Source organism: Hemibagrus wyckioides, linkage group LG29, assembly GCF_019097595.1.
Source record: "Hemibagrus wyckioides isolate EC202008001 linkage group LG29, SWU_Hwy_1.0, whole genome shotgun sequence".
In the NCBI taxonomy this organism is placed as follows: Eukaryota; Metazoa; Chordata; class Actinopteri; order Siluriformes; family Bagridae; genus Hemibagrus; species Hemibagrus wyckioides.
The window spans coordinates 15197519-15224962 of NC_080738.1; the positions used below are offsets into that span (position 1 = coordinate 15197519).

The 27444-nt window shown below is 38.0% G+C and overlaps 1 long non-coding RNA gene across 1 annotated transcript; it reads right to left on the bottom strand.

Annotated features, from left to right (window-relative positions):
- Positions 1–408: 408 nt before the first annotated feature.
- Positions 409–26463, bottom strand: LOC131348949 (uncharacterized). The gene is made up of 4 exons (XR_009204003.1): positions 25827–26463; positions 4468–4534; positions 3339–3383; positions 409–655 (listed from the first exon to the last, which is right to left on the bottom strand). It is a non-coding gene; the product is annotated as an uncharacterized LOC131348949 (long non-coding RNA).
- Between the last annotated feature and the right edge of the window lie 981 nt (positions 26464–27444).

Below are 27444 nucleotides of genomic sequence, written 5' to 3' on the forward strand. Positions count from 1 at the left end.
AAACACTTTTACCATTACATGTCCATAGAAATACTCTTTTATCATCTAATGATTTCGGTGTAGCAGGCAATCAGAGCAGAGAAGAGAAACCTCCAGAATCGTGCAAACTTATCACCTGCTCTAATCTTCTCATCCTACCCAAGATACTGAACCTTTCTGTTGCCCTCAGTGTTAAACCTGAGGATGAGGATACACCTCAGGAAAACCTTTCAATATGCTGCATTAAAAGAAAGACTATGTATAAAATAAGGCATCTGGGTTACCTCCTAAGAGGTGTGAACTATATCTAAGATCATACCGGGAAAAAGGAATGCTAATTTGCATAATAAGTTACCTGGCTAAATATTACTGAGTTTGCTAATGCCAGGTTAGATTAGCATCGAATCTTAACTAGGCAGCATGATCGCGAGTGTTTAGTATTTTATTTTGATGTGTCTTGTAGATAGTCAGCCTCATGTAGTGTCTCTATGTGTGTGTGTGTGTGTGTGTGTCCTTGCCCAGGCTCTGAAGCAGCACTCATTGTCATCATTAAGCCATCGTGTCATTCTGTAACATAATGAACCCATCTGCACCTCTCACCATCCTCTATTGTTCTTCTCCAAGTGGCTCACGTTTTCTTTTCTTCCTGAACAATTCAACTCCCATCAGGTGTCATCTGCACACACACACACACACACACACACACACACACACCTGCTGAACACCTCTACAAACACACACTCCTTAGAGAGAAAGCATTATTTATTTTTGCATCATCTTTTTGTCAAAAACTGTGGTGGAGATTAAACCCACGAAAGACACTGCTTCACGACTCCGTACAAGAAGGACAGAAAATGTTTCAGACAAAGGAACAGTAGTGTATGAAATAGTAAGGTATGAAAGAAGGTATGGTAAAGTATGCAGTGAGGAGTTACTAGTAAATTACTAGTTATTAGTTTGCAGTGACTAGTAAAAATTATTTGTAAGGAGTCTCCAGTGTCAGCGGTTTATAGCAGTTCAAGTCACTATAAGGTTTCCTATATGTTTTAACCCTTTAGGAAGGAGGAGTTTTGCTGTTTCTCTGTTACATAACAAGCTTCGCAAACGTTCCACAGCATTAACTGTAACTTTAATTGGATAAAAAGTACGAAGAGTCGTTCATTAATTAATACAAAAGTGTCATCTTTGGCTAATTGCACTTGTTATACAAAACAAAGGAAAATATTCCTATTATTTTGTCATGAGTGTCACATCTTGCCGTTGATTATTTTCCTATTTATTTTCCTTATGCATTTCATAGTAAAGTATTTATTTATTTATTTACTTACTTACTTACTTATTTACTTACTTACTTACTTACTTACTTACACATTCAGATTGCTGGACACACCCATGCATGTAGAAAATAAATAAGTGTCATTTTTATTTGTTCACATTTCTACAGTATAATATCACCATGCAAAAGATTATTTATTTAATTTCTTATTCGTTTCTGATCTCGCCTGATGATGGACAGCCTCAATTCTCCATGCTGTGATATGAAACACATTTTACTTAGGATGAATTTCAGAAATACAGCAATAGCATTTAGCGACACTTCCAAAGCATGCAAAGACTGAGCCATCTAAATGGCAGAAGCATATAGGGATTAGTGAGATCCTATCCTATCAGTGTGTGTGTGTGTGTGTGTGTGTGTGTGTGAAGGAGAGAGAACAAGTGAGTGTTATCAGTTCATCCCCCACCTGCTTTCTGAAGGAGCTCATCCAGAGATGCAGCGATCAACATGCCTGTGTACACGTGTGTGCGTATGTGTGTGTATATGTGTGTGTGTATATATATATATGTGTGAGAGTGTTATCTGTCCATCCCTCACCTGCTTTCTTATCACACACTGCTCAGACTCGTATCTGGATTCCTTTTGTTTAATTGCACAAGCTTGGTCAAGAAGTACCACTATAACAGGCAAATCCTGTGTGCATGTGTGTATGTTTTCTTTAAAAGATCATAATCTCATTTGTGGGTTTGAGAAAACACACACACACACACACATGGTTAAGGTGGCCAACATCCCTCAGATGTGGGAAATCTCTGTGTAGGTGCCCCATTTTGTCATCATGCAAAAGTTTATGTCTAAATCATCACACAAAAGTGAATTCTTATGATTGACTATAAAAATTGTGAGAAAGTTGTTGCTAGGCAACCGAGTATACACTAATAACTAAGACTAACTATACTGTAAATATATATATATATATATGCATATATATGCTCACAGGCCACTTTAATAGGAATCCCTGATCACTTTTCCAATCAGGTGGCTGCAGCACAGAGCATTAAAATCATGCAGATTCAGGTCAAGAGCTTCAATGACTGTTCACATCAAAGATCACAATCAGGAAAAATACAATCTCAGTGACTCTGACATGGTTGACGTGGCATGTCAGATTGCTGATCTGCTGAGATTTTCACATACCCATGCAAAATGGTGCGAAATGTCATTGTTTTTGAGAGAGCACATTGGATAGTGAGAACCGTCAGACTGGTTTAGGCCATGGTGACTCAAATACACACTCTATACAATCATGTTGAGGAGAAAAGCATCTCAGAATGCACAAATTGTCTTTACTTGAGGCAGATGAACAAAAAGAGCAGAGGATCACATGGGATTTACCTTTGGTCAGCCAAGAAAAGGAATCTTAGGGCACAAGCTGAACAAAGACCAAGCAATCTGCAACTGTCCAGGTTTGGACACCCCTCAAAATCATTGAGTTCAGGTGTTGTTTTTCAGGGGTTGGGCTCAGCCCCTTAGTTCCAGTGAAAGGAACTCTTAATGCTTCAGCTTTGTGGGAACAGTTTGGGGGATGACCCCTTCCTGTTCCAACATGACTGCACACCAGTGACCAAAGCAAGGTCCATAAAGACATGGATGAGTGAGTCTGGTGTGGAGGAACTTCACAGAGTCCTGACCTCAGCCTGATAGAACACCTCTGGGATGAATCAGAGCTGAGACCTTCTCGTCCAATATCAGTGCCTGACCTCACAGATGTGGGATGACCAAAAATTCCCATAAAGACACTCCTAAACCTTGTGGAAAGCCTTCCCAGAAGAGTTGAGGCTGTTCTAGCTGCAAAGGGCAGGACCAACTCCATATTACATTCATGTGCAGGTAAAGGCAGACGTCCCAAAACTTTTGGTCAATATAGTGTACGTGAGATTATGTTAAAATGAACATAATTCATGACATTGAAAACACTCAGACAGACTAGTATCTCAAATTTTCCACAACAATCAATGCAGCTATAACAGTTAAATAAACAATCAAGCACAATGCATTATTATTAAGTCATTGTTTGCCATACCTTTGTGTCAGGCCATATCACACCATCTTGCTGTGGATTATTTTCCTATAAAAAGCACAAAGCACACTCCACCATGTTTATTCTGTACTTAATTAAACTTTTCCACTGATACAGGATTTTTTTTGTTCAAATATAAAAATAACATCATCATTTAAGATTTTCACGAATTAGATTTAAATTATATTTAGGTTTTAATCTCCAGAGGTTTGGGTTTTTTTGCAATGTGTTTGAGCACGTGTGAGTACGTGTGTGTGTGTGTGTGTGGGTGTGTCACATCGAGTGGTGGTTTGTTGTGCTATGATTGGATCAGTGTCAAATTAGTGTGTAGTGACATAGTGTATGAGAGATAAACATGCCCTATCAGGGCAGGATAGCTGATGTCTTGTCTTATCTCTCTCTCTCTCTCTCTCTCGCTCTCTCGCTCTCTCTCTCACACACGTACACGCATTACTTTTGACCATGTACAGTCTTGTCAGCCCTTTTAATGCATGAAGGCAATAAAACAACCACCATGTGTGTGCTTGAGAGACAGGGACTTGCTACTTCTATGAGGAAGAGAGAAAGAGAGAGAGCAAAACACACACTCAGTTGGTGACGTGTGTGTGTGTGTGTGTGTGCAGTCAGCGAGGCAGAGTAAGGGGCCCTGATGGAGGTCTATCTGTCCACTGGACCACCAGAAAAGTGCTGAAAGAGGGAGGGGGGAAAAAATGAAAAATGAAAGAGGAGTGGATACGTCAGGAACTCATGCTTCATCTGAGTGAATGTTTCTCTGTAACCATAGCGACAGCAAGCGTCCACCTTTAAACACGGCTAGCATTTCGAGCCGTATAATAATAACCAGATACGAGATCGTGATTTGAGATTTTAAAAGAAATTTATCCAGCACTATATTGCAGTTTCAGGAAACACTCACATGGAGCTAGCAGCTTAGCAACATGGCACTGTATACAGATCACTCTGTTTATTATAATAATAATAATAATAATAAACTCCTGTAAATATTACATTTGAACTGTTTGTAGACTGTGAACTGTTAACAAGGTGGATTAAACAGGCCGTGTTTGAACAGCGACTCTCACCGAGTGCCGAGTGAGTTTATAAAGCTGTGTATATAAACCACATATTCTACCTGCATGTACATGTTGCTTGTCCTCCACTTTCTCCAGAGAGATAGACATGAATCCAGGATTTTTTACCTGGAAGCATAGAATAAATAGGTTAATAAGGTAATGCACTGATCAAAGCAGTGAGGTTGTGTATTTATTATCAAATTTTCTACAGATTAATTAAAGCCATTGCTGCAGCATGCTCTTTCCTATTAATATCTCTCTCTAATGTTCTGAAAACCGACATTCTGTCATTACAGCGCTCAAAACCCGAAATCTTCCTCGTTCTCCGTCCTTCGGCTCGGTCTCAGACGCCAGTGTGTTGCGGGTCGGTGAATTCTAGACCTGTCGAGTTTCAAATATCCGCTAAACATCGCTAATGGATCTCCAGGGCTTGCTAGTGAGGTTGCGCTTAGCAGAACTACGCTAGTCTGCATGATACAATGACTGTACCTGACCCGCGACTCATGACCCCTTGACCTGTAACCTTCATGTCTGTGGCTAAGTGCTAATGTGACAGCCTGCCATGTGCACGCAGTTTCACTAGAGAACTTCAATATTTGGAAAGGTTTTATGAATAATGCATTGTTTTAGGTGTGAAGAAAGAGAAGGGATGTGACTCCTTTTTGACCGGCGGTTAATAACCACAATCCACGCGAAAATAATAATCCAAGTGCCGAAAGCTCGGAAATGTTATGTGGGGGCTAGCAATCTAGGAAACTCCCACTAGGTTCAATTAAATGAAAACTACTGCTATATTTAGCATCCGAAACATTACTACCAGCACTGGGAAAACTGGGAAAATTTTATCTTTTGAAAAAATATTGGAAGAAATATATTAGTGTACATAATTATTAATAGCAGTATAGTGTGTGTACACTGTAGAACTTCATCTGAATATCGATGATCCTGTAGTTGATGAGGAATTAGTAAAGAGGGATTATTACAGTTAATCGTATCATTTAAGGATCATTAAAATAGTGAGGATTTGCTAACAATCGCTGAGCACTTCAGGTTTTGTTGTTTTTTTTTAGTGCGGATCTGTCATCTCTGTTTATTCTCTCTGGAGTGAGTGGCGTCGAGGGCTGTTTACAAGGTTTGGGTTGAAAGATTGACCTGTCATTCCAGATACCTGAGTGTGTGTGTGTGTGAAAAGAAAACCTGTTAACATCTTAAACCCGTTAAGTAGATGTGCTAATCCTTGCAAAAAGATCCGTTAGCTCGAAGAACAATAATTCCTTCGCTAGGGGACAAAAATATCCACCGCAACATTCCTTCCTTTTTCTTGCTACTTAAAGGATAATGAAGCAGCGGTTCTGTGTGAGGAACCCAACCAGGTACAGAGACCTCGAGAGCGCAAAGAAACATGGTGAAATGGCAACATCCATGCAAAAAAAGAAGTGATCGTTATGGATAAAAAAGAATGTAGGTGGGGAAAAAAAGAAAACAAGGAGATAACGAGTGAGACAGACGGAAAGAACTAACTGTTCTATCAGATGTGAGAAAAAGAGACATCAGCGTGTTTCATCTCTCTATCGCGGCTTTGGTGTTATGGGAAAAGACTCGTTCTCGCTGGTAGACAATAACAGTTCGGGTTCCTGATAGTGAGCTGTAACGATCAGACACATCCAGGCGAGATTTGACTGATCACACTTAGCAAAGGCTGGGGAGATAAAAGTAAAGAGTGTGTGGTGTTGTGCCTGGACAGGCAAAAAAAAAAGAGCCAACATTGCTAACAGAAATATTCTAGCAGGCAGGTGAGGGGAAAAAATGGATTTAAACACCAAATGTTAACCCAGATTAGCAGACAAGACTGATATCATAAACAAGTATATACTTTATTTATGATCACATGATCCCAGTCCCACCTACTAGATTTCTATTGGTTCAGTTAATTAAGGTCTGCCTTTCTCCTTCAAGGTGTCTCCTGTCTCATAGCAAGGAATCAAAAATCACTAACCCATAGAGCTGAAAAAGTTAGAGAGAAAAAAACAAAAAGCTAGTAGAGATATGGATGTCTATTCATTTTTAATCATAACTTTTGGATTTGTTGTTAAAGCTACTACCCTGAGCTACTAGTTTAGCATTATCAAGCCTCACAAGGAGCCTTTCAGCTCAGTAATACCGACCGTCATAAGCATGCACGATGCTAAACTGGTGGCTGCTAGATGTTGGCTACATTACAGCAAACCTGTTAAATACACGTACGCAAGAAGGCAGCCGCACGTATTTAGTCCTCAGAATCTAAAAGGATGTGATACAATAACAATATAAACAGTGGAGGCGGTCTAGTGTCTGACACTGTCTGCAAGTGACTAAACAAATAAGGCCTCGTCTCAAATCACGCTCTTGTACACTAGGAGCATGCTAGCTACTCGAAATTGTTCTTTTGTATGTAGCTCTGTGTTGTTGTTGTATGTAGCTCTGTGTTGTTGTATGTAGCTCTGTGTTGTTGTATGTAGCTCTGTGTTGTTGTATGTAGCTCTGTGTTGTTGTTGTATGTAGCTCTGTGTTGTTGTATGTAGCTCTGTGTTGTTGTATGTAGCTCTGTGTTGTTGTTTTATGTAGCTCTGTGTTGTTGTATGTAGCTCTGTGTTGTTGTTTTATGTAGCTCTGTGTTGTTGTATGTAGCTCTGTGTTGTTGTATGTAGCTCTGTGTTGTTGTTGTATGTAGCTCTGTGTTGTTGTTGTATGTAGCTCTGTGTTGTTGTTTTATGTAGCTCTGTGTTGTTGTTTTATGTAGCTCTGTGTTGTTGTTGTATCTAGCTTTGTGTTGTTTTATGTAGCTCTGTGTTGTTGTATGTAGCTCTGTGTTGTTGTTGTATCTAGCTTTGTGTTGTTTTATGTAGCTCTGTGTTGTTGTTTTATGTAGCTCTGTGTTGTTGTATGTAGCTCTGTGTTGTTTTATGTAGCTCTGTGTTGTTGTTTTATGTAGCTTTGTGTTGTTTTATGTAGCTCTGTGTTGTTGTTTTATGTAGCTTTGTGTTGTTTTATGTAGCTCTGTGTTGTTGTTGTATGTAGCTTTGTGTTGTTTTATGTAGCTCTGTGTTGTTGTTTTATGTAGCTTTGTGTTGTTGTATGTAGCTCTGTGTTGTTGTTGTATGTAGCTCTGTGTTGTTTTATGTAGCTCTGTGTTGTTGTTGTATGTAGCTCTGTGTTGTTTTATGTAGCTCTGTGTTGTTGTTGTATGTAGCTCTGTGTTGTTTTATGTAGCTCTGTGTTGTTGTTTTATGTAGCTTTGTGTTGTTGTATGTAGCTCTGTGTTGTTGTATGTAGCTCTGTGTTGTTTTATGTAGCTCTGTGTTGTTGTTGTATGTAGCTTTGTGTTGTTTTATGTAGCTCTGTGTTGTTGTATGTAGCTTTGTGTTGTTGTATGTAGCTCTGTGTTGTTGTTTTATGTAGCTTTGTGTTGTTGTATGTAGCTCTGTGTTGTTGTTGTATGTAGCTCTGTGTTGTTTTATGTAGCTCTGTGTTGTTGTTGTATGTAGCTTTGTGTTGTTTTATGTAGCTCTGTGTTGTTGTTTTATGTAGCTTTGTGTTTTTTTATGTAGCTCTGTGTTGTTGTATGTAGCTCTGTGTTGTTGTTGTATGTAGCTCTGTGTTGTTGTTTTATGTAGCTCTGTGTTGTCGTATGTAGCTCTGTGTTGTTGTTGTATGTAGCTCTGTGTTGTTGTTTTATGTAGCTCTGTGTTGTTGTATGTAGCTCTGTGTTGTTGTTGTATGTAGCTCTGTGTTGTTTTATGTAGCTCTGTGTTGTTGTTTTATGTAGCTCTGTGTTGTTGTTTTATGTAGCTCTGTGTTGTTGTATGTAGCTCTGTGTTGTTTTATGTAGCTCTGTGTTGTTGTTGTATGTAGCTCTGTGTTGTTTTATGTAGCTCTGTGTTGTTGTTTCATTTAGCTTTGTGTTGTTTTATGTAGCTCTGTGTTGTTGTATGTAGCTCTGTGTTGTTGTTGTATGTAGCTCTGTGTTGTTTTATGTAGCTCTGTGTTGTTTTATGTAGCTCTGTGTTGTTGTTTCATTTAGCTTTGTGTTGTTTTATGTAGCTCTGTGTTGTTGTTTTATGTAGCTCTGTGTTGTTGTTTTATGTAGCTCTGTGTTGTTGTTTTATGTAGCTCTGTGTTGTTGTTTTATGTAGCTTTGTGTTGTTTTATGTAGCTCTGTGTTGTTTTATGTAGCTTTGTGTTGTTTTATGTAGCTCTGTGTTGTTTTATGTAGCTTTGTGTTGTTTTATGTAGCTCTTTGTTGTTTTATGTAGCTTTGTGTTGTTTTATGTAGCTCTGTGTTGTTGTTTTATGTAGCTTTGTGTTGTTTTATGTAGCTCTGTGTTGTTTTATGTAGCTCTGTGTTGTTGTTTTATGTAGCTCTGTGTTGTTGTATGTAGCTTTGTGTTGTTTTATGTAGCTCTGTGTTGTTGTTTTATGTAGCTTTGTGTTGTTTTATGTAGCTCTGTGTTGTTGTTTTATGTAGCTTTGTGTTGTTTTATGTAGCTCTGTGTTGTTTTATGTAGCTCTGTGTTGTTGTTTTATGTAGCTCTGTGTTGTTGTATGTAGCTTTGTGTTGTTTTATGTAGCTCTGTGTTGTTGTTTTATGTAGCTTTGTGTTGTTTTATGTAGCTCTGTGTTGTTGTTTTATGTAGCTTTGTGTTGTTTTATGTAGCTCTGTGTTGTTTTATGTAGCTCTGTGTTGTTGTTTTATGTAGCTCTGTGTTGTTGTATGTAGCTTTGTGTTGTTTTATGTAGCTCTGTGTTGTTGTATGTAGCTTTGTGTTGTTTTATGTAGCTCTGTGTTGTTGTTTTATGTAGCTTTGTGTTGTTTTATGTAGCTCTGTGTTGTTTTATGTAGCTCTGTGTTGTTGTTTTATGTAGCTCTGTGTTGTTGTATGTAGCTTTGTGTTGTTTTATGTAGCTCTGTGTTGTTGTTTTATGTAGCTTTGTGTTGTTTTATGTAGCTCTGTGTTGTTGTTTTATGTAGCTTTGTGTTGTTTTATGTAGCTCTGTGTTGTTGTATGTAGCTTTGTGTTGTTTTATGTAGCTCTGTGTTGTTGTATGTAGCTCTGTGTTGTTGTTGTATGTAGCTCTGTGTTGTTGTTTTATGTAGCTTTGTGTTGTTTTATGTAGCTCTGTGTTGTATTTGTATGTAGCTCTGTGTTGTTTTACGTAGCTCTGTGTTGTTGTTGTATGTAGCTTTGTGTTGTTTTATGTAGCTCTGTGTTGTTGTTGTATGTAGCTCTGTGTTGTTTTATGTAGCTGTGTTGTTGTTGTATGTAGCTCTGTGTTGTTTTATGTAGCTCTGTGTTGTTGTATGTAGCTCTGTGTTGTTGTATGTAGCTCTGTGTTGTTGTATGTAGCTCTGTGTTGTTGTATGTAGCTCTGTGTTGTTTTATGTAGCTCTGTGTTGTTGTTGTATGTAGCTCTGTGTTGTTTTATGTAGCTCTGTGTTGTTGTATGTAGCTCTGTGTTGTTGTATGTAGCTCTGTGTTGTTGTATGTAGCTTTGTGTTGTTTTATGTAGCTCTGTGTTGTTGTATGTAGCTTTGTGTTGTTTTATGTAGCTCTGTGTTGTTGTTTTATGTAGCTCTGTGTTGTTGTTTTATGTAGCTCTGTGTTGTTGTATGTAGCTCTGTGTTGTTTTATGTAGCTCTGTGTTGTTGTTTCATTTAGCTTTGTGTTGTTTTATGTAGCTCTGTGTTGTTGTATGTAGCTCTGTGTTGTTGTATGTAGCTCTGTGTTGTTTTATGTAGCTCTGTGTTGTTGTTGTATGTAGCTCTGTGTTGTTTTATGTAGCTTTGTGTTGTTTTATGTAGCTCTGTGTTGTTGTTGTATGTAGCTCTGTGTTGTTTTATGTAGCTTTGTGTTGTTTTATGTAGCTCTGTGTTGTTGTATGTAGCTTTGTGTTGTTTTATGTAGCTCTGTGTTGTTGTTTTATGTAGCTCTGTGTTGTTGTATGTAGCTCTGTGTTGTTGTTGTATGTAGCTCTGTGTTGTTTTATGTAGCTCTGTGTTGTTTTATGTAGCTCTGTGTTGTTTTATGTAGCTCTGTGTTGTTGTTTCATTTAGCTTTGTGTTGTTGTTTTATGTAGCTCTGTGTTGTTGTTGTATGTAGCTCTGTGTTGTTGTTGTATGTAGCTCTGTGTTGTTGTTTTATGTAGCTCTGTGTTGTTGTTGTATGTAGCTCTGTGTTGTATGTAGCTCTGTGTTGTTGTATGTAGCTCTGTGTTGTTGTTTTATGTAGCTCTGTGTTGTTTTATGTAGCTTTGTGTTATTTTATGTAGCTCTGTGTTGTTTTATGTAGCTCTGTGTTGTTGTTTTATGTAGCTCTGTGTTGTTTTATGTAGCTTTGTGTTGTTTTATGTAGCTCTGTGTTGTTGTTTTATGTAGCTCTGTGTTGTTGTATGTAGCTTTGTGTTGTTTTATGTAGCTCTGTGTTGTTGTTTTATGTAGCTTTGTGTTGTTTTATGTAGCTCTGTGTTGTTGTTTTATGTAGCTTTGTGTTGTTTTATGTAGCTCTGTGTTGTTGTATGTAGCTTTGTGTTGTTTTATGTAGCTCTGTGTTGTTGTATGTAGCTCTGTGTTGTTGTTGTATGTAGCTCTGTGTTGTTGTTTTATGTAGCTTTGTGTTGTTTTATGTAGCTCTGTGTTGTATTTGTATGTAGCTCTGTGTTGTTTTATGTAGCTCTGTGTTGTTGTTGTATGTAGCTTTGTGTTGTTTTATGTAGCTCTGTGTTGTTGTTGTATGTAGCTCTGTGTTTTTTTATGTAGCTCTGTGTTGTTGTATGTAGCTCTGTGTTGTTGTATGTAGCTCTGTGTTGTTTTATGTAGCTCTGTGTTGTTTTATGTAGCTCTGTGTTGTTGTATATAGCTCTGTGTTGTTGTTGTATGTAGCTCTGTGTTGTTGTTGTATGTAGCTCTGTGTTGTTTTATGTAGCTCTGTGTTGTTTTATGTAGATCTGTGTTGTTGTATGTAGCTTTGTGTTGTTTAATGTAGCTCTGTGTTGTTGTTTCATTTAGCTTTGTGTTGTTTTATGTAGCTCTGTGTTGTTGTTGTATGTAGCTTTGTGTTGTTTTATGTAGCTCTGTGTTGTTGTTGTATGTAGCTTTGTGTTGTTGTATGTAGCTCTGTGTTGTTGTTTTATGTAGCTTTGTGTTGTTTTATGTAGCTCTGTGTTGTTGTTTTATGTAGCTCTGTGTTGTTTTATGTAGCTCTGTGTTGTTGTTGTATGTAGCTTTGTGTTGTTTTATGTAGCTCTGTGTTGTTGTTTTATGTAGCTTTGTGTTGTTTTATGTAGCTGTGTTGTTGTTGTATGTAGCTTTGTGTTGTTTTATGTAGCTCTGTGTTGTTGTTTTATGTAGCTTTGTGTTGTTTTATGTAGCTCTGTGTTGTTGTTGTATGTAGCTTTGTGTTGTTTTATGTAGCTCTGTGTTGTTGTATGTAGGTCTGTGTTGTTGTTGTATGTAGCTCTGTGTTGTTGTTTTATGTAGCTCTGTGTTGTTGTATGTAGCTCTGTGTTGTTGTTGTATGTAGCTCTGTGTTGTTGTATGTAGCTCTGTGTTGTTGTTTTATGTAGCTCTGTGTTGTTGTTTTATGTAGCTCTGTGTTGTATGTAGCTCTGTGTTGTTGTATGTAGCTCTGTGTTGTTGTATGTAGCTCTGTGTTGTTGTTTTATGTAGCTCTGTGTTGTTTTATGTAGCTCTGTGTTGTTTTATGTAGCTCTGTGTTGTTGTATGTAGCTTTGTGTTGTTTTATGTAGCTCTGTGTTGTTGTATGTAGCTCTGTGTTGTTGTTGTATGTAGCTCTGTGTTGTTGTTTTATGTAGCTTTGTGTTGTTTTATGTAGCTCTGTGTTGTATTTGTATGTAGCTCTGTGTTGTTTTATGTAGCTCTGTGTTGTTGTTGTATGTAGCTTTGTGTTGTTTTATGTAGCTCTGTGTTGTTGTTGTATGTAGCTCTGTGTTTTTTTATGTAGCTCTGTGTTGTATGTAGCTCTGTGTTGTTTTATGTAGCTCTGTGTTGTTGTATGTAGCTCTGTGTTGTTGTATGTAGCTCTGTGTTGTTTTATGTAGCTCTGTGTTGTTGTTGTATGTAGCTCTGTGTTGTTGTTGTATGTAGCTCTGTGTTGTTTTATGTAGCTCTGTGTTGTTTTATGTAGATCTGTGTTGTTGTATGTAGCTCTGTGTTGTTGTATGTAGCTTTGTGTTGTTTTATGTAGCTCTGTGTTGTTGTATGTAGGTCTGTGTTGTTGTTGTATGTAGCTCTGTGTTGTTGTATGTAGCTCTGTGTTGTTGTTGTATGTAGCTCTGTGTTGTTGTATGTAGCTCTGTGTTGTTGTTTTATGTAGCTCTGTGTTGTTGTTTTATGTAGGTCTGTGTTGTTGTTGTATGTAGCTCTGTGTTGTTGTATGTAGCTCTGTGTTGTTGTATGTAGCTCTGTGTTGTTGTTTTATGTAGCTCTGTGTTGTTTTATGTAGCTCTGTGTTGTTTTATGTAGCTCTGTGTTGTTGTATGTAGCTTTGTGTTGTTTTATGTAGCTCTGTGTTGTTTTATGTAGCTCTGTGTTGTTTTATGTAGCTCTGTGTTGTTGTTGTATGTAGCTCTGTGTTGTTGTTTTATGTAGCTTTGTGTTGTTTTATGTAGCTCTGTGTTGTATTTGTATGTAGCTCTGTGTTGTTTTATGTAGCTCTGTGTTGTTGTTGTATGTAGCTTTGTGTTGTTTTATGTAGCTCTGTGTTTTTTTATGTAGCTGTGTTGTTGTATGTAGCTCTGTGTTGTTGTATGTAGCTCTGTGTTGTATGTAGCTCTGTGTTGTTTTATGTAGCTCTGTGTTGTTTTATGTAGCTCTGTGTTGTTGTATGTAGCTCTGTGTTGTTGTTGTATGTAGCTCTGTGTTGTTGTATGTAGCTCTGTGTTGTATGTAGCTCTGTGTTGTTTTATGTAGCTCTGTGTTGTTTTATGTAGCTCTGTGTTGTTGTATGTAGCTCTGTGTTGTTGTTGTATGTAGCTCTGTGTTGTTTTATGTAGCTCTGTGTTGTTTTATGTAGATCTGTGTTGTTGTATGTAGCTTTGTGTTGTTTAATGTAGCTCTGTGTTTTTGTATGTAGCTTTGTGTTGTTTTATGTAGCTCTGTGTTGTTGTATGTAGCTCTGTGTTGTTGTATGTAGCTCTGTGTTGTTGTATGTAGCTCTGTGTTGTTTTATGTAGCTCCGTGTTGTTGTATGTAGCTCCGTGTTGTTGTATGTAGCTCCGTGTTGTTTTATGTAGCTCTGTGTTGTTTTATGTAGCTCTGTGTTGTTTTATGTAGCTCTGTGTTGTTTTATGTAGCTCTGTGTTGTATGTAGCTTTGTGTTGTTTTATTTAGCTCTGTGTTGTCTTATGTAGCTCTGTGTTGTCGTATGTAGCCCTGTGTTGTCGTATGTAGCTCTGTGTTGCCTTATTTAGCTCTGTGTTGTCTTATGTAGCTCTGTGTTGTCGTATGTAGCTCTGCGTTGTCGTATGTAGCTCTGTGTTGTCGTATGTAGCTCTGTGTTGTCTTATTTAGCTCTGTGTTGTTTTATGTAGCTCTGTGTTTTTATGTAGCTCTTTGTTGTTGTATGTATCTCTGTGTTGTTGTATGTAGCTCTGTGTTGTATGTAGCTGTGTTGTATGTAGCTCTGTGTTGTTTTATGTAGCTCTGTGTTGTTGTATGTAGCTCTGTGTTGTTTTATGTAGCTCTGTGTTGTTGTTTTATGTAGCTCTGTGTTGTTTTATGTAGCTGTGTTGTATGTAGCTCTGTGTTGTTTTATGTAGCTCTGTGTTGTTTTATGTAGCTCTGTGTTGTTGTTTTATGTAGCTCTGTGTTGTTGTTTTATGTAGCTCTGTGTTGTTGTTTTATGTAGCTTTGTGTTGTTTTATGTAGCTCTGTGTTGTTTTATGTAGCTCTGTGTTGTTGTTTCATTTAGCTTTGTGTTGTTTTATGTAGCTCTGTGTTGTTGTTTTATGTAGCTCTGTGTTGTTGTTTTATGTAGCTCTGTGTTGTTGTTGTATGTAGCTCTGTGTTGTTGTATGTAGCTCTGTGTTGTTGTTTTATGTAGCTCTGTGTTGTTGTTTTATGTAGCTCTGTGTTGTTTTATGTAGCTCTGTGTTGTTGTTTTATGTAGCTTTGTGTTGTTTTATGTAGCTTTGTGTTGTTTTATGTAGCTCTGTGTTGTTGTTTTATGTAGCTCTGTGTTGTTGTATGTAGCTTTGTGTTGTTTTATGTAGCTCTGTGTTGTTGTTTTATGTAGCTTTGTGTTGTTTTATGTAGCTCTGTGTTGTTGTTTTATGTAGCTCTGTGTTGTTTTATGTAGCTCTGTGTTGTTGTATGTAGCTTTGTGTTGTTTTATGTAGCTCTGTGTTGTTGTATGTAGCTCTGTGTTGTTGTATGTAGCTCTGTGTTGTTGTTTTATGTAGCTTTGTGTTGTTTTATGTAGCTCTGTGTTGTATTTGTATGTAGCTCTGTGTTGTTTTACGTAGCTCTGTGTTGTTGTATGTAGCTTTGTGTTGTTTTATGTAGCTCTGTGTTGTTGTTGTATGTAGCTCTGTGTTGTTTTATGTAGCTGTGTTGTTGTTGTATGTAGCTTTGTGTTGTTTTATGTAGCTCTGTGTTGTATGTAGCTCTGTGTTGTTGTATGTAGCTCTGTGTTGTTGTATGTAGCTCTGTGTTCTTGTATGTAGCTCTGTGTTGTTTTATGTAGCTCTGTGTTGTTGTTTTATGTAGCTCTGTGTTGTTTTATGTAGCTCTGTGTTGTTGTATGTAGCTCTGTGTTGTTGTATGTAGCTCTGTGTTGTTGTATGTAGCTTTGTGTTGTTTTATGTAGCTCTGTGTTGTTGTATGTAGCTTTGTGTTGTTTTATGTAGCTCTGTGTTGTTGTTTTATGTAGCTCTGTGTTGTTGTTTTATGTAGCTCTGTGTTGTTGTATGTAGCTCTGTGTTGTTTTATGTAGCTCTGTGTTGTTGTTTCATTTAGCTTTGTGTTGTTTTATGTAGCTCTGTGTTGTTGTATGTAGCTCTGTGTTGTTGTATGTAGCTCTGTGTTGTTTTATGTAGCTCTGTGTTGTTGTTGTATGTAGCTCTGTGTTGTTTTATGTAGCTTTGTGTTGTTTTATGTAGCTCTGTGTTGTTGTTGTATGTAGCTCTGTGTTGTTTTATGTAGCTTTGTGTTGTTTTATGTAGCTCTGTGTTGTTGTATGTAGCTTTGTGTTGTTTTATGTAGCTCTGTGTTGTTGTTTTATGTAGCTCTGTGTTGTTGTATGTAGCTCTGTGTTGTTGTTGTATGTAGCTCTGTGTTGTTTTATGTAGCTCTGTGTTGTTTTATGTAGCTCTGTGTTGTTTTATGTAGCTCTGTGTTGTTGTTTCATTTAGCTTTGTGTTGTTGTTTTATGTAGCTCTGTGTTGTTGTTGTATGTAGCTCTGTGTTGTTGTTGTATGTAGCTCTGTGTTGTTGTTTTATGTAGCTCTGTGTTGTTGTTGTATGTAGCTCTGTGTTGTATGTAGCTCTGTGTTGTTGTATGTAGCTCTGTGTTGTTGTTTTATGTAGCTCTGTGTTGTTTTATGTAGCTTTGTGTTATTTTATGTAGCTCTGTGTTGTTTTATGTAGCTCTGTGTTGTTGTTTTATGTAGCTCTGTGTTGTTTTATGTAGCTTTGTGTTGTTTTATGTAGCTCTGTTTTGTTGTTTTATGTAGCTCTGTGTTGTTGTATGTAGCTTTGTGTTGTTTTATGTAGCTCTGTGTTGTTGTTTTATGTAGCTTTGTGTTGTTTTATGTAGCTCTGTGTTGTTGTTTTATGTAGCTTTGTGTTGTTTTATGTAGCTCTGTGTTGTTGTATGTAGCTTTGTGTTGTTTTATGTAGCTCTGTGTTGTTGTATGTAGCTCTGTGTTGTTGTTGTATGTAGCTCTGTGTTGTGGTTTTATGTAGCTTTGTGTTGTTTTATGTAGCTCTGTGTTGTATTTGTATGTAGCTCTGTGTTGTTTTATGTAGCTCTGTGTTGTTGTTGTATGTAGCTTTGTGTTGTTTTATGTAGCTCTGTGTTGTTGTTGTATGTAGCTCTGTGTTTTTTTATGTAGCTCTGTGTTGTTGTATGTAGCTCTGTGTTGTTGTATGTAGCTCTGTGTTGTTTTATGTAGCTCTGTGTTGTTTTATGTAGCTCTGTGTTGTTGTATATAGCTCTGTGTTGTTGTTGTATGTAGCTCTGTGTTGTTGTTGTATGTAGCTCTGTGTTGTTTTATGTAGCTCTGTGTTGTTTTATGTAGATCTGTGTTGTTGTATGTAGCTTTGTGTTGTTTAATGTAGCTCTGTGTTGTTGTTTCATTTAGCTTTGTGTTGTTTTATGTAGCTCTGTGTTGTTGTTGTATGTAGCTTTGTGTTGTTTTATGTAGCTCTGTGTTGTTGTTGTATGTAGCTTTGTGTTGTTGTATGTAGCTCTGTGTTGTTGTTTTATGTAGCTTTGTGTTGTTGTATGTAGCTCTGTGTTGTTGTTGTATGTAGCTCTGTGTTGTTTTATGTAGCTCTGTGTTGTTGTTGTATGTAGCTTTGTGTTGTTTTATGTAGCTCTGTGTTGTTGTTGTTGTATGTAGCTCTGTGTTGTTTTATGTAGCTCTGTGTTGTTGTTGTATGTAGCTTTGTGTTGTTTTATGTAGCTCTGTGTTGTTGTTTTATGTAGCTTTGTGTTGTTTTATGTAGCTCTGTGTTGTTGTTGTATGTAGCTTTGTGTTGTTTTATGTAGCTCTGTGTTGTTGTATGTAGGTCTGTGTTGTTGTTGTATGTAGCTCTGTGTTGTTGTTTTATGTAGCTCTGTGTTGTTGTATGTAGCTCTGTGTTGTTGTTGTATGTAGCTCTGTGTTGTTGTATGTAGCTCTGTGTTGTTGTTGTTGTATGTAGCTCTGTGTTGTTTTATGTAGCTCTGTGTTGTTGTTGTATGTAGCTTTGTGTTGTTTTATGTAGCTCTGTGTTGTTGTTGTATGTAGCTCTGTGTTGTTTTATGTAGCTGTGTTGTTGTTGTATGTAGCTTTGTGTTGTTTTATGTAGCTCTGTGTTGTTGTTTTATGTAGCTTTGTGTTGTTTTATGTAGCTCTGTGTTGTTGTTGTATGTAGCTTTGTGTTGTTTTATGTAGCTCTGTGTTGTTGTATGTAGGTCTGTGTTGTTGTTGTATGTAGCTCTGTGTTGTTGTTTTATGTAGCTCTGTGTTGTTGTTTTATGTAGCTCTGTGTTGTTGTATGTAGCTCTGTGTTGTTGTATGTAGCTCTGTGTTGTTGTATGTAGCTCTGTGTTGTTGTTTTATGTAGCTCTGTGTTGTTTTATGTAGCTCTGTGTTGTTTTATGTAGCTCTGTGTTGTTGTATGTAGCTTTGTGTTGTTGTATGTAGCTCTGTGTTGTTGTATGTAGCTCTGTGTTGTTGTTTTATGTAGCTTTGTGTTGTTTTATGTAGCTCTGTGTTGTTGTATGTAGCTCTGTGTTGTTTTATGTAGCTCTGTGTTGTTTTATGTAGCTCTGTGTTGTTGTTGTATGTAGCTTTGTGTTGTTTTATGTAGCTCTGTGTTGTTGTTGTATGTAGCTCTGTGTTTTTTTATGTAGCTCTGTGTTGTATGTAGCTCTGTGTTGTTTTATGTAGCTCTGTGTTGTTGTATGTAGCTCTGTGTTGTTTTATGTAGCTCTGTGTTGTTGTATGTAGCTCTGTGTTGTTGTTGTATGTAGCTCTGTGTTGTTGTTGTATGTAGCTCTGTGTTGTTTTATGTAGCTCTGTGTTGTTTTATGTAGATCTGTGTTGTTGTATGTAGCTCTGTGTTGTTGTATGTAGCTTTGTGTTGTTTTATGTAGCTCTGTGTTGTTGTATGTAGGTCTGTGTTGTTGTTGTATGTAGCTCTGTGTTGTTGTATGTAGCTCTGTGTTGTTGTTGTATGTAGCTCTGTGTTGTTGTATGTAGCTCTGTGTTGTTGTATGTAGCTCTGTGTTGTTGTTTTATGTAGCTCTGTGTTGTTGTTTTATGTAGGTCTGTGTTGTTGTTGTATGTAGCTCTGTGTTGTTTGTATGTAGCTCTGTGTTGTTGTATGTAGCTCTGTGTTGTTGTTTTATGTAGCTCTGTGTTGTTTTATGTAGCTCTGTGTTGTTTTATGTAGCTCTGTGTTGTTGTATGTAGCTTTGTGTTGTTTTATGTAGCTCTGTGTTGTTTTATGTAGCTCTGTGTTGTTTTATGTAGCTCTGTGTTGTTGTTGTATGTAGCTCTGTGTTGTTGTTTTATGTAGCTTTGTGTTGTTTTATGTAGCTCTGTGTTGTATTTGTATGTAGCTCTGTGTTGTTTTATGTAGCTCTGTGTTGTTGTTGTATGTAGCTTTGTGTTGTTTTATGTAGCTCTGTGTTTTTTTATGTAGCTGTGTTGTTGTATGTAGCTCTGTGTTGTTGTATGTAGCTCTGTGTTGTATGTAGCTCTGTGTTGTTTTATGTAGCTCTGTGTTGTTTTATGTAGCTCTGTGTTGTTGTATGTAGCTCTGTGTTGTTGTTGTATGTAGCTCTGTGTTGTTGTATGTAGCTCTGTGTTGTATGTAGCTCTGTGTTGTTTTATGTAGCTCTGTGTTGTTTTATGTAGCTCTGTGTTGTTGTATGTAGCTCTGTGTTGTTGTTGTATGTAGCTCTGTGTTGTTTTATGTAGCTCTGTGTTGTTTTATGTAGATCTGTGTTGTTGTATGTAGCTTTGTGTTGTTTAATGTAGCTCTGTGTTTTTGTATGTAGCTTTGTGTTGTTGTATGTAGCTCTGTGTTGTTTTATGTAGCTCTGTGTTGTTGTATGTAGCTCTGTGTTGTTTTATGTAGCTCCGTGTTGTTGTATGTAGCTCCGTGTTGTTGTATGTAGCTCCGTGTTGTTTTATGTAGCTCTGTGTTGTTTTATGTAGCTCTGTGTTGTTTTATGTAGCTCTGTGTTGTATGTAGCTCTGTGTTGTTTTATTTAGCTCTGTGTTGTCTTATGTAGCTCTGTGTTGTCGTATGTAGCCCTGTGTTGTCGTATGTAGCTCTGTGTTGCCTTATTTAGCTCTGTGTTGTCTTATGTAGCTCTGTGTTGTCGTATGTAGCTCTGCGTTGTCGTATGTAGCTCTGTGTTGTCGTATGTAGCTCTGTGTTGTCTTATTTAGCTCTGTGTTGTTTTATGTAGCTCTGTGTTTTTATGTAGCTCTTTGTTGTTGTATGTATCTCTGTGTTGTTGTATGTAGCTCTGTGTTGTATGTAGCTGTGTTGTATGTAGCTCTGTGTTGTTTTATGTAGCTCTGTGTTGTTGTATGTAGCTCTGTGTTGTTTTATGTAGCTCTGTGTTGTTTTATGTAGCTCTGTGTTGCTGTTTTATGTAGCTCTGTGTTGTTTTATGTAGCTCTGTGTTGTATGTAGCTCTGTGTTGTTTTATGTAGCTCTGTGTTGTTTTATGTAGCTCTGTGTTGTTGTTTTATGTAGCTCTGTGTTGTTGTTTTATGTAGCTCTGTGTTGTTTTATGTAGCTCTGTGTTGTATGTAGCTCTGTGTTGTTGTATGTAGCTCTGTGTTGTTTTATGTAGCTCTGTGTTGTTGTTTTATGTAGCTCTGTGTTGTTGTTTTATGTAGCTCTGTGTTGTATGTAGCTCTGTGTTGTTGTATGTAGCTCTGTGTTGTTGTATGTAGCTTTGTGTTGTTTTATGTAGCTGTGTTGTTGTTTTATGTAGCTCTGTGTTGTTGTTTTATGTAGCTCTGTGTTGTATGTAGCTCTGTGTTGTCTTATTTAGCTCTGTGTTGTCTTATGTAGCTCTGTGTTGTCGTATGTAGCCCTGTGTTGTCGTATGTAGCTCTGTGTTGTCTTATTTAGCTCTGCGTTGTTTTATGTAGCTCTGTGTTGTTGTATGTAGCTCTGTGTTGTCTTATTTAGCTCTGTGTTGTTGTTTTATGTAGCTCTGTGTTGTTGTATGTAGCTCTGTGTTGTTGTATGTAGCTCTGTGTTGTCTTATTTAGCTCTGCGTTGCTTTATGTAGCATCATGGTCCTGGTGAAACCTGGTTTCATTTCACTATGTATTGCATCAGCTATATATGGTTGAAATGACAAGAAAAGATTCTTGACTTATGATCCCAGGATTATTTTTGCCCTTTCCCCCACCTGCAGTGTGTTCAAAGAGCCAAACAAGTGATGAAACAGACAGGATGGATAACTGAACAAACCTCAACTCTATTCATCACTAAAGACTGATGATGGTGGATAGATAAAAAACTACAAATAAAGTGTGAGACCACCTCAAGTCCTGTTTTATGTCTTTCCTCTCTCTCTCTCTCTCTCTCTCTCCCCTTTTAACTAGTCACGACAAACACAAGGCATCTGATGGTAACTGTGCAACCAAACCTGAATAGAAGCCAAAATCCCAAATGAAACAAAACAAGCCCTGTATGTGGGTACAACTATACAGGTTTTATTTTATCATTGTTCTACAACAGCTACAGAACAATCTACACACATCGGATAAAGCTTCTATAGAGGCACATATTAAATGTAAATTATTGAATCGGCCCTGACCGTGAAGTTTATTGTCCCAAAGTTTTTGCTTCATTTCTAGAAAGGATCTAACAACGTTAATAGCTTGGTTAATGAATTGGTTAGCTAGCTAAAAACGTAAGCATATCTCACACAGAATCTTAACTGTAGATAGTATCACACATTTTTTAATATAGTTTTACAACTTATTTTCACCTTTAGCCCAAAATGCACTCATTCTGCCATAACAACCATGTCTGTAGTCCTTTTGTAGCTCTACATTAGCTAGAAAGCTAAACTATTTGCAGTTGAAAACCTGAACCAAAGTCTAGATGCTGTGCATGTGGCATGAGTATGGACTAACGACTGCTACAACAAATTTTGGCAACTAAGTCTAACTATAAATGTTAGTCTTAGTAGCTAGCATGTCACCTTCATAAGCTAGTAGGGTGGATTGATGCTAGCTAGCATGTTCTGACAACCTAAGTTCTTAGCATTCTATAAGACTATAGCTAATTAAATTTGGCAAGGTAGCGTTACTTCTCAGTTGGAGCATTAATTCTCGGTCAGTTCACTGTATTTGTTGGACAGAATTGTCTTGAACAAGAATGATCAATAAACGATATGGAAAATTAAAGGACGTTTCACGAGTTCGTAAGCTGTACCTCAGGATAAAGGATAAAGCTTGATAACTACAAAGATGCCTTCTGATCTAAATGCACTGGTTCTTTATTATTAGAACATAACTGAAGGACTGTTTGAGCAATGATAGAGGAAATAATGAAGAAAGAGAAAAGGGGTGAAACTGAATGAGAGAGAGAGAGAGAGAGAGAGAGAGAGAGAGAGAAGGTTGTCACAGTTTGGTTTTACCGAGGGGCAGGATTAACAGGTTAAGTGGGCATTTAACACATTCAAGTGTCTCCTTTCAGCCCCACTCCAAAGCCTGTGGGAAACCAACACACACACACACACACACAAAAATCAGGCTTGTGATAACACACACTAACTTTGCTCTCAAGCTAACAATATACTATTACAACCTAAACTTGTCATTGTGATCCGAAAGACGTGTCGAAGTTCCGCTGTGATGCATTTTTGGCCCTGAAAGACAATTTTTTTTGGCTCGTTCTTTATTCCGGCACAGGAAGTGTTAAGAATCAAAGGGTGTCATATTGAGCACCGCCTTAATACATTCCAAAGTGCCTGCATGTTCGCTCAGACCACAACTTTTTAGGCTCAAGTGACCCCAAGGAGGTTATGCCAGGGTCAGTCAGGGTTCAAAGGTCACCTAATGACAGAGTGGGAAGCTGACGGTCAGAGCAACAAAGGAGAGATTAGCGTCCTCTGAAGTTAAGGGAACATGACGTTATAGATGTGAGGGGTTTTTTTTGTTTGCTTTAATTGGCAGGTTGTGTGGCGCTGATGCGCATCTGATTGACTTTATCACACCTCACACAATCCACTGCAATCCTGCAAAAAGGTTTTAATGCACTGTTTTATCTCATTTATTGGAACTGGATCAATAAACAGTACAGTGATGATTTGGATTAGAGGGATGAGGGACTGTGGTTATTGTTAGTGTTGATACACCTTTCTAATTCAATCCATTTGGAATTTGTGCACTTCTTACCATGTCCACATGGGTTTCCTCCTGGTTCTTTGGTTTCTTCCTACCTACAAAAATAGCAGACGATGGTTTGGCAATGTTAAATCAGTGTGTGTGTGTGTGTGTGTGTGTCTATGTTGTTTTGTTAAAAGACTGATGTACCATCCAGAGTGTATTCCCACCTCCGTCCAGTGTTTCCAGTAGAGTCTCTTGATCCTGCTCCAACCTGATCAACATAAAGTTGATATTGTTTCAGCTGCTCCCTGTTCAGGGTCACCACAGCGGATCATTTGGTCCACATATTTCGATTTGGCACATGTTTTAGACAAGATGCCCTTCCTGACACAACCCTTCCATTTTTATCCAGGCTTGGCACTGGCATTGAGAGTTAACTCTTCAGTTGCTGGGTTAGCACCCTGCCCGGAAATCAGACCTGGGCTGCGGCAGTGCGAATGCTGGATTCTAGCACTGGACCACCAGGAGGCTCTGATCAACATAAAGTGCTTATTGAAAATGAAGCACATATTTGACAGTCCTTCTCAAACCCCAATAACAGGGGTACCTCTACAGCTTCCAGCCCTTACCAAGGGGTCCATTTAGACCCAAATTCCATCCTAAAGCCCACTGATTTCTGTATTTATTAGGATCCAGCTCCTGCCAGCCTGATCAATGTCTTGACACTATACCTGCTATCCCAAGGGTCTACACAAGCCAAAGTTCCTACCAGAGCCCTATTTCTGACTCATCACCTCAGAGAGTCCTCCATCCTGGAGACTTGACTTCTCCCAGTGTTGGAAACAGTTGCATCTCTACCAAAGCTCTGACACGGGAAACTCCTTCCACAAACGTTAAATAAATGTACCCTACCAAAAACATACCAAAAGGAGCTTCTACCATACCAAGTCCCTGAGTCAGTGGTATGGTAAAAAATAATGTACAAGAACAAGTGCATTAATATACACATGCAAATTGTTTATAGCACTGTCAGAGCTTCTGTTACAGAAAATTAACCAATACCTTCCGACCAATCAGAATCGATAATTCGAAAGACCTCTGTATCTAACAGTTAGTCTCAACTTAAACACACAATGCTTTTAAATCCTGTGTGTCATTATTTAGATCTGTAGTACCTCAAGGGCCGCGCCTGAATGACCGATTTAACCTCTTTTTGTGTGTCTTCTACAAGTAGTAGACAAAAACCCGGCTAGTTTTCCCCTTTGATTCCGATTTATTTTTGCCGCAGCACATGAATCTCACAACAGAGTTGTTCTTGGCACGCTGGGTTCACCTTTCAGTGTGAAAAAAAGTCCAGCTTTGTCCCGTTAGGATGACTAGTTTCCTAAAACTAGCAGGGAGCGCTTGCCCTCTTGTCCTGCACACTGCGGGGGTCCCGTCATTTCCTCAGTCTGCCGAGAGAAAGGAGGAACGCCTGAAAGGAAGCAGTTCTGAAATTAAAGGTTCTGCTGCAGAAATGATTGTTTATATTACATGGCGCGAGAGTCGGATAGATAGACAGAGAGGGATGGACTGTTATCTGCTGAAACCTGCGGAGATAATAATGGAGTTGTTGCTTAGAGATAAATCAGCACACTTGTTTGATGTTGCACAAATTTCCAAGTGAGAGTGTGACTACGTTTAGGTCTCGTTATAGCAAGGACGTGGTATGAAGCGCACCTGATCACACTAAAGTTGATCATTTTCCATGCCTCAACGTGTTTTATTCCTTTTATACCACATTATATTTTGCCACCACGCGACATTCTTCTATTTATAGTCACCGTCCATGTCATGAACCATCCAACAAACACGTTTCTGCTATCAGTTTATTTATAAACAGACGTATCCTCATCGGCTTGATATTAAACTCCGTGTATCACGTTACAAAGAAACCAAAACCCTCCATCTTTCAGGTCAGGAAATGTAAAGGAGCTGCTTTATCTGTGTCTGTAAACTTTACACACACACACACGTATTTTTCATTCTTTTTTCCTCCTCATCTGACTTTCTCTATTCCCAATCTTTTCTGTTGTTTTATTTTTTCTTCTTCTCCATTGCTACAGTTTCATGTTGATTTGTCCATCCACTGACAGACGCTATGTGATATATCGCCATAGTAGGAAAACCCCTATGGATGTGACTCACGGTCTGACCCTCAGACTTGCAGTGTACGGGACGTTGAGACACAGAGCAATACACACATTCAGGTAAAAATGAGTCAAATTCCTGTATCACATCTCCAATCTACTTTCAAAACATTCCTGACAGTAATAGACCTTAAAAGAAAAACAAATTCATTGTGTGGTTTCTACATAGTATTAAACGATTTTTATCTGGTTTTTTATCTGGTTTCTGATAATACCAAACTCACTATTTATTTTAACCTCCTAAGACCTGAGCTTGCATTTTAGATTTCTTCTACCTATTTGGGGTTAGGAGGAACCAATAAATATAATAACCAGATATTATCTTTGAACATGAAGCCACTTCTTTTTTGAACAACAGGTTCCAGTTACAAATAATTAAGTATTATGGTGCATACAACCAAAAAATGTGATGTCCACGTATGTGGATGCCAAGTTGTAGGAGGTTAATTCCATTATAATAATTATAATTCCATCAAATAATTCTATTTGAAACCTATAGCGTATGACTAAGAAACTACTAGAAATCAGTCGGCGATGAGACTCGAGCATTTTTCTCCAGTTAATTCGAGTGCAGCGCTCCGAATTAAGAGAGGAAGAGGTCCTCCAGATTTACCAAATAATCCTCTTTTTTGTCCTTTTGTCTTCTATTGTCTCTACGCTCGTCCTCTTAAGAGGATTTCCACAAGTTTGTCCCACGCTTAGCGCCGGCCTTTACAAAGACTCTCTGTGAACTAATAGCAGATAACACAAATCCCAGAGCTTGTTATTTTTATTTTTTTTTTCGGCGTCAAAACAAAAAAGATCTACAAACAAAGTGACAAAGTTAGCGAATCTTCAAATGAATCGAATGTTCCGTGCTAAACCCGATATATGATTATTAAACGCATCAAGTCTTGTTTTATTGTTTATTTCCTTGATTTATTTAATTCATTTATGCCAAAAGAATAAGAAAATGAAGACTGAACATGCCTTAAAATCAATTTAATTAGTGTGTATATTTAGCATATTATAATTATATAAAAGGAAAATGAGCTATATTTGAGACATTGGCGTTTGCTAACATGCCGTTATTTACAACGTAGTGCCTCAGAAACAGTTGCATTAGGGGAAATTCTTACTATTTGCTTGTGTGTTCATGTAAATCACTGTACCTCACTCATGTAAAGCAAATTCCCGTGTGTTTTTCTTTCACACTGAGGTGTTAATCTGTAGAGTTTGCATAGTGCCAGAAGCTGTCATCACCGCACTTTAATCCTCATCGCTCTTCCTGGTTTCCGGGAATCCGATCTGCTTAAAAAGTACATAAGGTTTAGTAATAAGAGCAAGCTTAGTGTAATGACCCGTGAACACACAATGCTTGCATGTGGATCTTTAAATATCGGAGACTTTTTGGCATGGGGTCAATACGCGGTCAGTGTTAAATCAGGAGGAGGAGGGTGGAGGATGGAAGGAACACTAGACTGTGGATTATAATAATGTTTACACACTTCAGCTTCCACTCACTACTGTAATGTATGCTAAATTTTTACCAAAAGGGAAACATTTTCTAATATGAGACTTCTACAGCACTAAGCGTAACTGTAACCGGATAAAAACTATGATGTATCGTTCGTTATTAATATACAATATAGGAAAAATCAGCGTTTGAGGTGGTAATAGTAACTTTGCTGTAACCATCACAGCACCTTGGACATGGTGTGTAAGTAAGAAATAAAATACTCTTTAGAAATCTTCCATCCGAGTCAGGTTTCATCACTGAGGAAAAACAACTGCAGAACATTGCGACAATGGGTTTTTCTTCAAAGGATTTCAGAAAGCTAGAACCAATAACTGCCCAGAGAACATCTGGGCTGAATACATATCACAGCTGAGATTTTCATGTCACTCTCGAGACAATTTGAGACAGATTTCGTTCAGCTTTAATTCATTACATCGAAATTCAAGTCAGAAATTCATGTAATGACTTTTAGAAGCTTCTGATTGGCCGACTTTCAAAATTAGGAGTTAGTAGCTGTACCTGATGATAAAATCTATGCAACCTGTGTGAACCTCCACAAGTCTAGATCCTCCTTAGGAGCAATTTTCAAACATCTGAAAGCATCACAGGTATCTGTACCAACAATAGTATGCAAGTAGAAACATCTTGAGTTCACACAGATACTGCATCCATCAGAAAGGAGGAACTCCCAGGGATGAATGAACTTTGGTCCACAAGAGAACAACAAGGGAATTGGTGAAGGAGTTTGAGGCATCAGGTTCCAAAGTATGGACATCTACCATTCAGAGTACTGGGGTGGTGGTGGCTTAAGTGGTTAAAGCTCTGGGTTGTTGACCAGCACCACCAAGCTGCCATTATTGGGCCCTTGAGCAAGGCCCTCAACCCACCCTGCTCCAGAGGTGTTGCATCATGGCTGACCCTGCGCTCTGACCACAGTCGGATATGCGAAGAAAGTGCAGTAATGTATATGTGACAAAGAAAGGCAACTTAACTTACCTTGTTAGGGGCTGAAAGAAGAAACTTCTACTACAAGACTGGCTTAAAGATTTTGTAGGAGTGTTCTCTGGTCAGAACCGCTCGGCTATAATGATCTGTATTATTCATAAGCTTTTAATCCACCGGCTCTGAAACATGGTAGTGGCAGTAAATAGCATCACAAGTTACAAAAACACTGAGCCTGAAGAGTCATCAGGAGAAATGAATGCTAACACAGAATCTGAGTGTAAATATCTTTAGCCTAGGTGTAGCTACACTTTTGGCCTTAGCTGTAA